The 14,650-nt window shown below is 42.0% G+C and overlaps 1 protein-coding gene across 1 annotated transcript in view; it reads right to left on the reverse strand.

Annotated features, from left to right (window-relative positions):
* LOC130168217 (SPRY domain-containing SOCS box protein 4-like) overlaps window positions 1-8,445 on the reverse strand; it is a 37,696-nt gene extending 29,251 nt beyond the window's left edge. The window contains exon 1 of the mRNA XM_056374899.1: window positions 8,172-8,445. The gene's annotated coding sequence lies outside the window, so the exon portion shown is untranslated. The remainder of the gene's footprint in view (window positions 1-8,171) is intronic.
* Window positions 8,446-14,650: the final 6,205 nt, after the last annotated feature.

A 14,650-nucleotide genomic window follows, 5' to 3' on the forward strand; every position in this document is an offset into this window, starting at 1 on the left:
TCAGCTTTTAACCCTCACTTCCAGTGTGGCCATTGGGAACAGCTATAAACTGTTTTGCCTTCCCATGTGGACAATACATTGTACAGAGTAGTTCTATTGGGGCGTTATCCAACCCTAATGCTCCTTTTTCAGGAAACACTGCCCTCATTCAGGGCCCTTAACCCCAACTGCACAGGCATCTTTGAACTAGTGCACAGTTGCTTATTAGCATCTGTTGTACTGCCAATACAGCTCCGCTTTGTCCTTTCCATTTTATCACCCACTGCTAACAAAAAGGACAATCAGTTTGCAGAAGCGGAGGTACAATACTAATTTAGCTCACAAGCACTTGGGAGTGCAGTTTAACATGCTCAACAAGACGAAAAAAAGGGGCCAGCTGAGCTGGCAGAAAATGTACCATCAGTGAGGGGGGGGGTGGGGGGTGGATGGATTATGAACAACTGCAGCTTTTAATGATTTGACATTTTTAATGATGGTTAGAGGGAAGAGGGGGTGAACCATTTATCAGGAGGAGGCCCCTGGGAGACTACAGCCCTCAATCGTTTCTGCCTCATCTACCTTCTCTTCCTCCAGCCCTGTTTCAATCCAAACACATTCTCAAGCGACCAATCACTTTTCAGTCAGTTGTATGTGGGCCTGGGCTGAAATAGCAGCAGCAGCAGCCATTCATCTGTAGAATAAAGACTCCAGCTGACAGCTTGTAAACAAGGCTGCAATGAGAAAGACAAAGAAAGATTTCCATGAAGACTGTCAAAAAACGTCCCAGTGCGATTTAACATAGCTGGTAGCATGAATTCATTCTTGATCTGTCCCCATTCTGTGCTGCTCCTGATCCTATCTTTAGTGCTGGTCACATTTCAATACACGATCAGTGCATTAGGGTTATTAGGGTGCTGCAAATTGCAAGGATTTACTGTTTTCTTGTCCGTTTCTTCCTTCTTCTCAGAACTTCGAGACTGCTGTGGCATTTCAAAAGTCCAGCTTTTCATTTGAGGAACCTATCACTAGCTCATTCAATTCTCTAAAACAAAAAACATCTCCAAAAATGCAATTAAATGTTTACAGATTGCCGTCCCGTATTTGCCATCTTTGTAGAGCAAGGAGGACAGAAACTGCGTCATTCCTTGCCATATTTCTTCCACTAAATCGGCCAGTTAGCTGCACACTTTAACAGTGTAATTGGATATGCTCAGGAATGACTTGACACGGTCTGCATGTAGGCCACAGGATGGTTCTGATGACATGGAGCTTAACTGGGAGGCATGTTAGCTGATCAAAAGTGTCATGTCACTTTAGCGGCTAAATTATCTGAATGTGCGACAGAAGAGCTTGTGGCCTCATCTACCCCTGAGAAAATGAGTCATTAGCTACAGTCAAACATGGTGTGAACGAACTTGGGTAATTAATGAGTTGCTGTGCTCAAGCGCTTGACTGAGTTCTACTTAAAAATGCTAAACAAGATTTGGAAGAGATGGAAAAAGGGGACAGTGGTGTGAAAAGTGTCTGTTCAGTTTTCATGTTGCTTTGATCTAACCTCTTCCTTTCCCCAACACTCGGCCTCAAAAGACGCATTAGTTCATCCTGACCTCAGGGGAACCCGGAGCAATGGGCGGTGGTTTGCTCACATACCTTGGTACAGCACAACTTATCTCAATCTCAGTGCAATAAATCTACAAGCCATCATTTAAAAAAATACAGGCATTTGATACTTTTGCGGTATTGTTTCACTTTGTATCCACACCTCGAATACACCTCGAACTACTCAGGCAAAAATAGAGAAACAGGAAAGCTGGTGAGGGTTCTTTAGAAGGATCCCACCACTGTGAACTAAGATCCTGACATCTTGCAGGGCGACGCAGCAGGTGACAAAGCCGCTGGACATCAGTGGAGCAATAGTATTTCAGTAGAGCACATCCATGAGTACATAGGACAACTCAATTATTCATGTCATTGTAACGTGGCTCAACAATGGCTGGGGCTCATGGGACGGCTGAAGCTAGAGGTCGGGGTATGTGTGTGAGCATTGTTGTCTACACAGCACGAGACGAGCAGGACAAGGCGGCATGATGCTGCCATGAATCGCTCTTGGTTTATGACTTTAAAAACAAACTGTAGGATATGCTTAGTTTTAGTTGCTGCTAATCCTGTGCAGAGGCTGTTTACAGGGGGCTCTGAACACACAAAACAAAGAACCCTTTGTGCATTTATTATCTAAAGTGGATTTCAGAAGGGGTGTTTACGCCTGTTCCACAATGTTTTTTACATTACAAGTTTCTTTTAACTCAATTATATTACTAGATTAAAACATGCACACACTAAAAAAAGGTTCAAGCAGAAAGTAACGTTCTACTATATTACAAAAAGGAAAGCATTGTACTGTAGGAGTTATTAAAAGACTCCTTCTCAAGAGCCTGTGTAATGCTCCTGTTATCCGCACGTCTGAGTCACAACACTGACAGCAAGCAGCCATGTATGACTGCAGATCTGCAAAAACATATACACGTGCACACACCACTGCAAAGAGGTCATCAGAGGTAAGATGATTCGCAGTTGAGTGTATGTGGACTCTGCCCTCACAGTGACCCAGTGGCTCGGGTACACTGCTTTGCATGGCACATTGTTATGGCAGAAAAACAGATGAGGACGAGAAGGCATAGAGCGGGAGGAGGAAAAGGCAGTGGGTAGGAGAGAGGGTGAGATAGGGTGGGAGGATGTCTGGTTTTAAACATTTAAGAGGAAACTTCCTGCTTCCAGGTCAGATTTAACCTTTCCTTTTTTTTTTTTTCTCAAATAAAAGCTTCAGCAGTATTCAGCTGTAAGATAATCTTCAGAGCCTCGGGTCAAAAACACCCAAAAGAGTTTTCCATAAAAGAACAGAGACACATAACAGCCCAATTATATTCAATTCAGAAAACTTCTACACCATCGAGTTCAAATAAAACCTCTGAAACTCCAACAACATGGGAAAAAAAATACAGTTTAAAAAGGCATTTATTCACTCATCAAATTGTCTGAGGCTCTTGTTCGTGACACACTATTGATCACAAAATGAGATGCCCTCGGGAACTGTAAAAGCCAATCACAGAAGACTTCAGGTTTACAAATTAAATTCTAGCACGTCCAAACGAGATGAACTTTCTGACTTCTCACCAAAATCAATGACATCATGCCATTTTCATTGTCACAAATAAAACCGTGCGTGTTATCTGTGCTTGTTAATAGCTTGGGATAATGGCTTCAGTTACAAGAGGCACTCCAAGCATTAATTAACTAAACGTCTGAGAGCTTGAGACTATTAGGACAATCCCCACAGACATCCTCGACTGGCAACCCTCCTCTTCCACCAGCTATTGATCACTCAGCTGTTCTACTCGTTTCCCTCGGTCTCTGTGTCTCCTTTTCACGCCACTTATTAGTCTCAGTCAATCACACAAGCCGTCTCCCATCTCAGGACCATTCCTTCAAGAGCTGCACAGCCGGGAGGATCAGCGTCATGTAAACATGCACATCTGCGAGGGGTTCACAGCCAACATTTTCGACTGTGGTCTACGTTAGAAATGCACCTGAATGGCAAATCTGTGTCACTGCTGTTAAGGCTGGAAATTCTACTATCACCTAATGCTACACTGAGCATGTGGTGTGTTTGATGAGTGTAACTGCTGTCAAGAGACGAATTACAGCAGATAAATGAGATGGATTTTCTCACTTCTCAACCAACATCACACCATTTTTATTGTCAGTACTATAACCACTCCTTTCATTGACAGGAGTTTGTTGCTAAATGCAGCACACAATGCAGAGATACGGTGTACCAGTATAGAAGCATGTGGGAGGAAGCTTTCTTTTTTTCCAGGAGGGGTGCTTTAACACCACATCCTCCTCAGATGAGAAAGATAAACAACCCTAGTAACTTGTGTGGTGCATCCCTCTAACTCTCTCTCTCTCTCACTAACTTCTCTCTGCTGCAGGGAACATCAGTCATCTGCCTGTAGAGCTGGGTGAGAATCCATAACTTCAGCACCCTTCACTCACCCCGCAGCACTGGCTAACATGAGCAGTAACCTGTTCTGTTATAATCATGCACAGCGTTCATACAGTAGGAAAACGATTAGTAGGATTTGTGTGTGTGTGTGTCACAGAGACCCGTTTTGCTGAGAAAAGGGTTTCACGTCCCGTCTAATCAATACTGACAGTCTGAGGCCAGTGGCACTGTGCTGCTACCAGAGACATCCTGCTGACAGGGTGGGCTGTTAATACCGTCTGACCCAAGATCCCCTCCTGAAGAGAAAGCCCTCTTAATGACCCATGTGCGACCTGCTGGTGATCGCAGCTGAACATGAGGGGACATGGAGCTACTTTGAATGCAGTTCCTGCTGTTCAATTAACCTCATCAAGACAAGGCAATGAAAACAATAGATAGATAGAATAGATTTTTTTTGCTTTGCTTCTCATCACACAACAATGTCACAAGCAATAAGGCAAAACTCTGCAGGTACCAAAGCGCAGCAGCAACTGTAAAAACAATTCCTCTCATCTCATCCAAAATCATTCAAATGATCTTCAAGAGCAACTAAACATGAGTGGCACAAATTTAAAAAGAGCAATTCGGTTTAGTGTGAACCACTCAAGTGATTAGACTCTATTACACAGCGAAAACACAAGGGCACTGCCGGCTTTTTAAAATGTCCTGCTGTCCCATAAAACCCAGGCGTGGCCCTGCTCAGCACCGGATTGCATTTAATGGGATTTCACAACATTAACATTCTACTGAGTCAGCATCAGTGCCCCTCTGCTGAAACAGCCACGGCTCTCACTGTGTGTCTGTACCACTGGTGTGTGTGTGTGTGTGTGTGTGTGTGTGTGTGTGTGTGTGTGTGTGTGTGTGTGTGTGTGTGTGTGTGTGTGTGTGTATGTCTACGCTGAGTGTGCATGACTGAGTGTGGGCCGGTCAGGAGTGACTGGACACAAGGTGGACAATTATAAAACATGCTTTTACTACAAGGAATCCCTCCAAGAGATGACTGTAGTATGTAGATCCTCTGACAGACAGATAAAGTATTTCTATCATCTCCTGACATGATGCGGCTAGTGTACCTGTGACTTTGGACGCTGCTTTCTGGAACCTTTATCTAAACAAGTTTGTATTTCATGGTTAAATGTGGACATTATTGCACACATCAGAGGCATGGGCATTTTATAGAGCAACTAACCCAAAAAAAAAAAAAGAATCAGAAATTTTCAAAAGCTACGGCTGCAAAAAGGAATGTCTCACCAAAACCCAGTGTAAAACTTGCTGCAAAGCCACTGCTCTCAGCAGCTCATTGTAATAAAAAAGAATATATGACAAGCACTACAGGCTGTTTCTGAAAAGTTGCCCGTACTGAAATGCCACAACAACAGGGAAAAGGTTAAATCTCTGAATGAATGAATCTTTCAGCCTGCAAACAACAAAAGAGAAAAATATGTGCTGCCTTAATTAAGGTGTAGCCGCATAAAACCCAAGTCAGATTCTGTGATCAAAAAGAGTGCAGCTTCTTGGTGTTAACAACTAAACACAAGTGTTGTTAATGTTGGATCTAACATCCAGACTCAACAGAGCGACAGAAGCAAAGCAAAGCATGCTGGAACCTCATTTTCATGACCACTGTTAGTTCAAGGGAGCAGCAGGAGACTGGGGAGACTAAGCCGTCGTTACCTGGGTGTAACCCGCAGCTGTCATTAGAGCTGACTTGCTGCTTGACACAGGAGGGACGGTGGAGCAGCACAGCAACCGTTTCCCACCTCATTTGTCAATATAAATTCAACAAATAACCCGACAGTGGTGAGCATAATAGCCGTGTCAGCCATTTACCACAAAAGTGCACGGCTACCCCGTCAGGTTACTCCAGCTGCTTGTTGGTGATGAATGTTAATCACCAAGACAATGGGTCATTTTCTACCCGATGTAAAAGTCATTAGTGCACTCGCCTTCACTCATTTCCTCGTATTTCATGTCGAGTCTCCTGAGGCGGCAGTGAGAGATTTGTTACATCACTTCCACCAACAATTACATTAAAAAAGAGAGAAAAAAAACAAACTCAGGAAGCCTTTCTATTAAGAAAAATCTGATTTGCTGTAAGTAGCTAAAGTTAAAAGGATGGAAAAGGAAATGGGTTTTCCAGCTTCCTAGTGTCCATCAGCAATCAGGGGCATCAATCAATCTTTGCTGTGTATGAGTTGTGTCTTACAGCTTGAGCGACACTGGATAATTAAGGCTGATTGAGATATCAATATTTGGCAGTTTAAGAACAGAAACTTGCTATTGATCCTTTAGTTACAAAACGGACAGTCAAAATGTAACGCTGGCATTAAAAAAAAAAAAAAAAAAGTGTGGCCTCAATCATACTGAATACTCACATACAAATAAATGCTTTACCATACCAGCACAGAAACAACAAACATTAAAGAATTAATGTTCTCTTTCGATATAAATGTACAAAACCAAAGAATAATAGGATTATTTGTTTTTATGCTAGGATCACATATCACTTCCCCTTGAAGCATGAGAAGTGAGAATAATAATATTCTTTTTATTCCTAAGAAGCACAGAAATACGAATAACACCTGATCATAAGTTTACCATTTTATTCCTAAGGTTGTGTCCCTCCTCTCTCAGTCTGTGACAAAACACATACACATGACTCATGCACAAAAACATATCAATGATTGGGTTGCAGTCCACTGTAAACAGTGCGAAAGGTCAAAACACTGATAATAAGTGCCCTCTTATTTGCTTCCTGGTAGACGCTGGATGAAATAAACAAGAACTCCACGGTTGACTTCTGATTACTGTGAACCTGGGCACCTCTGTGCCATCCACCGACCCAAGGTAACAGAGAGGTCAACTGATGTCACAGTGGTCACAGGGTCAAACCCCAGATGGTGGGGAAATAAGAGTTCAGGGGTCAATAGTTTATCTATGATGAAAGCATATGAGCTGACATTCAACGGTATAAGGAAGCTATTTACAACAGTCATAATACTGTCTACAATGAAGTCATCCTGGAGAAACTGCATACGCGTTAACAGTTAGATTGTGGTTTTTTTGTTTATTACACAATTCACAGCTGAAAACAAGAGCAACCATCACAACAGTTAGCCTAGCTACCAGCTATAATCAGCCAGTTCTGTAACTCCAGCTCACCATCTGCTGTGGTCCACCCACACCAATCTCTCATCACACTTGATCTGGACAGTAGCCTGCCAAAGCCCAGGAGGGCAAAGCAGATGGTGTGGTTACAGGCAAATCATTTAGCCTCTGAATAGCAGGCAAACCTCGAATCAAATGGGCACTGAATGGAGTCAAATAGTGCATTTTTCTGCTGCTTCAAGGGGCATTAGGCTGCCTTGTTTGCTCACCTGGAATAATGTCAGCTTTTGATTAATCAAAGCAAATCTTGGGGGGAAAAAAAAATACACTGTGCTTCTGCTCAGTTCAAAACTCCACAAAGTATATATATATAAGCAACTTAAAATACTGGCGACTGAACCACGTAACGCTGCTCTTGCGTGTGCACTTTCCCAGCAAACAAGGAGAACTGAAACTATCGTTTGATCTGTGCATGAATGAAACATAAGTAAAAGCCTTCGTTTAAAAAAAGAAAATAGGCAACTACCTGGTTTGCAACAGCAGACATTGCCTCATGTGAACGGTTCTGCCTATTGCTCCAGCACAAGTCTTAACTGTTAGTTCAGTGCGTGTCTGAACAATTCAACAAGTTTAATTGTTTTTAAATCAGTAAAAAAACAACCGACTTTCTTTAATAGTTTAAAGCAGACATTTTTACGTGGACCACAAATAGTCAGAACATATCTTTCAGGTTTGGTTCTTCTAGGTGTGTCTGCTTGTAAAGAAGGAATGAATCACTAAAATGACACAATATTTAATAAGAGATTTGGGAAAGGCTCCGTTCTCCAAGCAGGATGTGAAGGCAACATATCGGCGCTACCGTTGCCTCGGAAAACAGAAGGGGGGAAAGTTTGAGACTGAACTTGTCTGATTCTTGCAACAACAGAAAAATAAAGCGACAGTAGAAAACAGTCATGGCGCTTTGCTGTTGCTTTCGACGCTCCCTATCACAGTCTCACGAAAGAGGAAAATTAAAACAAAAATAAATTTAAAAAAAACTTACCTGACGTTACCTTCCAAGTCAACGTATCCACGGCGAGGTTTCGAGGAAAGAAAAAAAAAAAAAAAAAACAACCTCAAGAAAACCTCTCACGACGCCAAGTTTCCTCTTTCCCCAGTAAAAACCAACCAGTCGGACTCAAGTGTGTCTCCCAGGGAGGGCGAGGAAACAAAAGCGGAAAAACACTTCTACGAAGTCGACATTAATCTGCACTGACGAAGTGAAAAAAAAAGGCGTTTCAGAGGCAACGGGCGGCTTTCTTTGTTCCTCCAGCCCAGCAGCCTGTTCCGTGGATATTATCACCGTTCATGTGTCCCTGACAGCCGCTGATTGGCTGGAGCGCCGGGATCAAGAAAAGGTGACTGGTGTCAAGCTACTCAACATAAACACCACGCTTTTTCCGATCACGACGTACGCAAAGAAACACTTTCCCAAAAAAACTATTTTTTATTTAGCTTTTTTATTTTTTCAAGAAATGTATGGATTTGTATAGAGGATGTTGTGTTTCTTATATTTTTTCTATTTTTTATTTTTCCTAAACGTGATGAATTCCGTGCTTTTATTTTGTACGCATCATTCCTACACTTCCTGTTAAATTCCAGCTTTTATAAAAACTTGACGCAGGGTGGAGGCCACTTCATGCCTTACATAGTTTTATCCTGAGCATAATCACAATCTGTCTACTGTTCTGTATTTAATTTATTTGGACTTTCAGCATAGGCTATATAAGTGCTTTAATTACCATTTCTGCTCTGATGCACTTTATATTTTTGATGTTACCTAACAAAACATACTTTGTTGTAGATCTGTATCACACCTAGATTTAAACATGAGCAAGCAGGCTGGGTGTAATTAGGTTCATTGTGAAAACTAGACCATTGGCTCCCTGAGCAGCTGGCCTCAAATCAATCCCAAAGAGAGCTGGAGAATTGAAGTTGATGGGTCTAACACAGCAGAGATCACATGCCTGTCATGAAACGCAAGATTTTCTTCGCTCTTCTGCAGTGAATCATTTGACATTTTTGGGAAATAAGCTTATTCGCTTTCCTGCCAAAAGCTAGATGAGAATATCATCAATAACACTATCATGTCTGTCTGCTAAATATGAAAGTGCAGTTAGGAGACCGTTGGCTTAACTCTGCATTAAGACTGGAAACAAGGGAGAAACAGCTGAAGAAAGAAAAGTCTGCCTCCCAGCACCTCTAATTAACACTATATATTTAGTTTGTTTTATCCAAACAAAAGTGTAAAACATACATAGAGTGTAAAAACAACAATTTGTGGTTTTACAAGGGGTCATGCACCAGACAGGAAGTCACTTGTCCTGGCCAGAGAAATAAGCTAGTGCACAGTATAACCCTTCCTAAAACCACAACTTGTCATTTTTAGACTTTGGTTTTTGTACAAATAAAACCATTGTCTCAGTATATAACATTGAGCTTTAGAGGTGCTGGTAGGATGATTTTTTAATTTTTTAATCTTTTTAACTTCAGTCTGAGCCCAGCTGTTCCCACATCCCCAGTGTTTATGCTAAACTAAACTATCTGTCTCTCTGAATGTTGCATCATATTTAGCATACAAATATGAGAGTGTCCTCTTCAGAATGCAGATAAGACTTTTCCCCAGAATTATTCTGTCCAAAATGTCTGTTACTCATAGAGCCAGAAAGTTGATCTCAGTGAGACAGTTTCTACTGAACATGACTCAGAGATCCCATACTGTGCATGGGCCTGCAGTGAATTTTATGTTGTGTAAGAGCAGGTTACTGTCTGTGAATGAGGCTGTGAGAGTTAGCATGTCTGTGTTTGTATGTGTGTGCGTGTGTGTGTGTGTGTGTGTGTGTGTGTGTGTGTGTGTGTGCGTGCCCGCCCGTCTGCCTGCCTTTCAGTGCTGACTTCAGAGAAAAGCTGCCATGGCTGTTCTCACAAGCACGCACTGAATCTTCCCCGAGCCCTCCGACAGACACTTTGCATCAGATGTTTTCATTCCCTGCCTTTGGAAATTTCTTTCTTTGATGTTAACTTCATTCCCTTGTGCCGCTGTGTCAAATTGAATTTTCCCTACAGGGGATCAATAAAGGTACATTTTAACTTATCTTTCATTATAACGTCTCCCCTGCATCTAACCCCCCCCCCACCCCCACCCCCACCCCCACCCCCCCACCCCCACTCCTCCTTGCATTTCCCTGGCTGTCTCTTTATATCCAGTCCTCTTGTTTCACATCTTCATCCTGTGGGTCTTTCTCTCCCTGGACCTGTTGTGGAGCCGGGCCATAATTGGATGGTGTACTGACAGTCGAACAATGTCGCTGAATCACCACGAGGACTTCTGCCTGTTAGACAATACAGGGGAGTACTTTGTCTAGACTTGGCTGAACTTCTCTTCACTTGGCCTCCCATAGGTAGGTGGTGTGTGTGTGTGTGTGTGTGTGTGTGTGTGTGTGTGTGTGTGTGTGTGTGTGTGTGTGTGTGTCTCACAGCCAACCACAGTGGGCGGTGGGTTCAAACAGTTGCCAAAGTTAAGTGTCCTCATGTGTTTTTGTGGATGCATTGACTTCTGGTCCAGGGTACCTTTCCTCTACTTATATGAGAGACTAGTTTGACAATCTGGGAAAACCACATACTTGCTTTCTTGCTGAGAATTAGTTGAGAGGAGTGTTACTTGCTCGAGAACAGCCTTTTTTACCCCGTAGAGATCATCACAGTGAAAATAACAAAAGAACTAGATTAAGCTCCAGTTCCTGGATCACAAAACAATGAAAGCAACCACATCTAAGAAGTGAAAAAGTGCGTAATAGCTTTGGTGATTTTACAATATCCCCATGATCACAGAACAGCCGTGTTAAATAAGGGTTAAGTGCTCGGAGAAAAAACAGAGAAAGAGCTAGAGAGGCACATCGAATGCATTTTCTTTTTAATCCATGCATGCTGTGTGGTGTGCATAATACCTTGTGCATGTCAGCCATATGCCGTAGTTGTGGTTTTTCCACTTTGCTTCAGATGTCTGCCCACGATGTTCTGAAGCCAGAAGAGTGAGAATTGTCCGGAGCCTCGCTGCTCACAGATCCAAGCTACCGACTATTTCATCCTCCTCGGCCACAGCTGCTGCAGACAGACAGCCGTGCTCCGCACAGACGGCTCCGGCCTGTTGTGAAGTTCGTGTGTTAAGCCAGTGGATGACTCACCTGGAGGACGCTGTATCCGGGCACCGCTGAGAACCTCCAATTACCGATTGAGGTTGGGCTGAGGAACTGGGCCCCGAGAGTTCATACAGAAAATGGATGAGCTGTCAAAGGGTTCTTTGATTAAGTTGCTTCTAATTGTAACTCAGATAGAACTATAATTAAAAGATCTCATTGTAAGATAATACATTTGGACAAAAAGCCATTTTCTCTAGATAAAAGCAGAACTGAGCTTAAAAGGAACCGTCACTGATTTTACACATGAATATAGTCTTACTTGTCACAGACGGTAGAAACAGCCGTATAATGTCTCTCTTGGCTCTGGAGTGAGTTTTTTAAGAGGCGAGACTAATTTTTAAAGGGAAAAACAACACATTCCTCCTTTCACAGATGAAATGATACTTAAGCAATAAAATGTCCTTGTTCAAGTCGCTATACTCACAGAGGTGTGGCTGCTACTGCCACTTGGTCTAATGTCAGCAAACATTTGATAGCTATGCTGCTGATATAATGGTTTTACTATTCAAAATGATCTTTTAATTTTCACTTGTAACCGCAGTGAGTTAATGTTTTAGCCAATTTAAATGTCCAAAATTTGCTCTAAAGTCACAGGGAAACAGTTGCAAAACCATCTTTAGCCTCCATAATGTGACTAATTTCCAAGTGAAAGTGAATATGCAGGTGGGAAATCTCAAAACGTGGGCATTGCTTACCAGATAAAGAGCTGTAGAGAGCTGCTGGCTACCTCATCTGCTATAGCACGAGAGAGAAATTAATAATTTAGAGGGCCTCTCCCAAACACACACCTCTGACCCATGATATCATTCTGCTAGCTACAACTCTTGAGCTAACATGTTAGCAAGTGTGGTTTTATATGAGAGGAGGTAACTAGCTGATTGGATAAATTTGTGCCACAGAGCTGAGGATGAATCATAACAAAATATTTTGTTTTGACAGTAAGAGAAAAGAGATCAATTTGAAAACAAAAATGATTATTTTAACATATGTGGTATTGATCAAGGGGGAACTGAACAAGTAACTCTTGGACACAGGACTGAAGTATGAGAAAATTACTAATTTGGCTTGACACTGAACTTTATAAGAAAAGGTTGTGTTACGAGCTTGGGTTTCACCTTTGAAAGGCATGCAGATTTTCCAGGCAGGGAGGTTCTCGTGGAAGACACTACTAAATCACATTATGGGAAATGTAGGATTTACTGTTTTTGGAGCTTGATCCATGATAGGGATCAGGGTATCTTGGCCACCGCTTCTCCGATTTTGGCCATTCTTTCTCAAAAACTTTCTCATGTGAACCAACTTCATGAAAGTGCAATGAAAAATCATTGGAATTCCCCATTTATGGACAGATAAGCAGCCTGATTCAGCAGACATGCGGAATCACTTCAGTAAAAGTGGAAATTCAAAAGCATGTGCCAAAGCAATAGGCTAGCGGGGGGGGGCAAAGCAAGAAAATGAAGAACTTGATCTATATGTGAAGATTGAAAAAACAACTTTAATCTTTCGATATAACCCAAATACAGATTAGTGCCCAGATTCCCTTTTTTTAGGATTAAACCAGACAGCAGAAAATATCAAAGCACAGAGGCAAAAGCCCATCAGAGACACTGGAAATGGAAAACAGCAATATTCTGTCTTTTTTTTACCCCTCCCCCCACCCTAGTCCAGCAGTAAACAAGGTGCCAGTAATAACACTCTACTGGCTCAATCAGGGTGTTTTTTCGTTTTTTTCTGCCATCGTTTCACAGTGTGTCCCAAAAGCTCAATTTACAACTGAGGCACAACCAACACCCTGAGGCACTTTGTATTATTTCAAGAAGACTGGCATTACTGGCAGATTGTGGTGTATGTTTTGGGAACACATTCCTCCTTCTTTTCAGTCTGACACAAAATAAATATGTGTGTTGTCTGACTCAGGCTGGTCCTGCCGGAGCTAATGCGATGATGTGATGCTGTTGTTCAGGCCAGGCAATGAATTAGGTAAGTGTGTTTCTCAGCTGAGGCTATGCCATCATTCACCAAGCATCAGTTTTTTGTTCTGTTTCAGTCTACGAAGTTTACATGGTAGCTGGCTGCCTCATTTCATGCCACAGCTGTGTCTGTGCTGCAGAATACAGTTTGGTAGAAGATGATTTTTTGTTTGTTTTTTTTTTTCCAATTCTCCCATCTTTTGAAGTGAGGAATGAGGCAGCAGCAGGAGGTCATCTTTCAGTATCTGCCTCATTGAGCTGATGGATGTGCTGGATGAAGTCCTCGACCAGGAGCTCAGAAAGTCAACACTGACACCTGGTGGCTGAAAATCTACTTACATATATTGTTCAGTTTTACAGTTTAATTAAGCACGTTTTCTGAGACACAATTACAATTCTCAAAACAAACGTGTAATCACCACATTAGTCAGTCCTGTGTAACACCTCACGTGTCCTGCAAAAGGCCGTCAGTCACTCAGCATAAATTGTGTCAAAAGTAAATATCGCCATTAACAAGAGCATCACGTGTAGTAATGTAAAACAGAAAATATGAAAATGAAAGTATGGTTAAAAATGATCACAATACAAACAATTCATGTAAATTAGGAGCTACTGACAAATGAAAAAAGCCCATCTTTAAAATGTTTTAAAACTGCCCTGGTGCAGCCCTCTCTTTCTTGTCTCTGCCACACATATCACACTTTCCCATCTACTCACCTTTCACCTTTGAGTTTCACTTGTATGTGAAAGTTGTCGTGGTGATAAACAATCATCACCAACTTCACAGTTCCTGTCAGCTCATGTGTAGTGACTCGTTTTGGTTTTGCAGCCAGTAACTTTGCTGTTTGGATTCACTCTCACCTCCGGCCGCAGCAAGCAGCTGTTCTCAGCAACAAGCCTGTGATAAACCAGTTGTAAACGACTTGAACAGCACCAAACAGACAAAGGTGGTGACTAGCTGGGGCCTGCCTTGAAATTGGATATCTGATTGCTCCTCTTGGTACTCCACCCTCCAGAGTCAAATAGGTGATCGGTAGTTGGATTATTACTGTTACAGGTGGATTACTGAATGGGCCTCTGGCATCAAACCGCAAGAAACATAACAAGGAGGAAACAAAACAAATATACAGAGCTGGGCATCATGCTCCTATGTAGAAAAGTAAGGGGCCCTTTACATGTCTGTGTTCAGGGGCCCATTTTCTTATTATCTGTTCATGGATGTAGATTATTTGGAGTTAAAAAATAGCATCTATTTATTTATATTATTTAATGTTGGAAACACATTTTTACTCATTTTACAAACGTGTCCCCCT

The sequence above is a fragment of the Seriola aureovittata genome, chromosome 4, assembly GCF_021018895.1.
Source record: "Seriola aureovittata isolate HTS-2021-v1 ecotype China chromosome 4, ASM2101889v1, whole genome shotgun sequence".
Lineage (NCBI taxonomy): Eukaryota > Metazoa > Chordata > Actinopteri > Carangiformes > Carangidae > Seriola > Seriola aureovittata.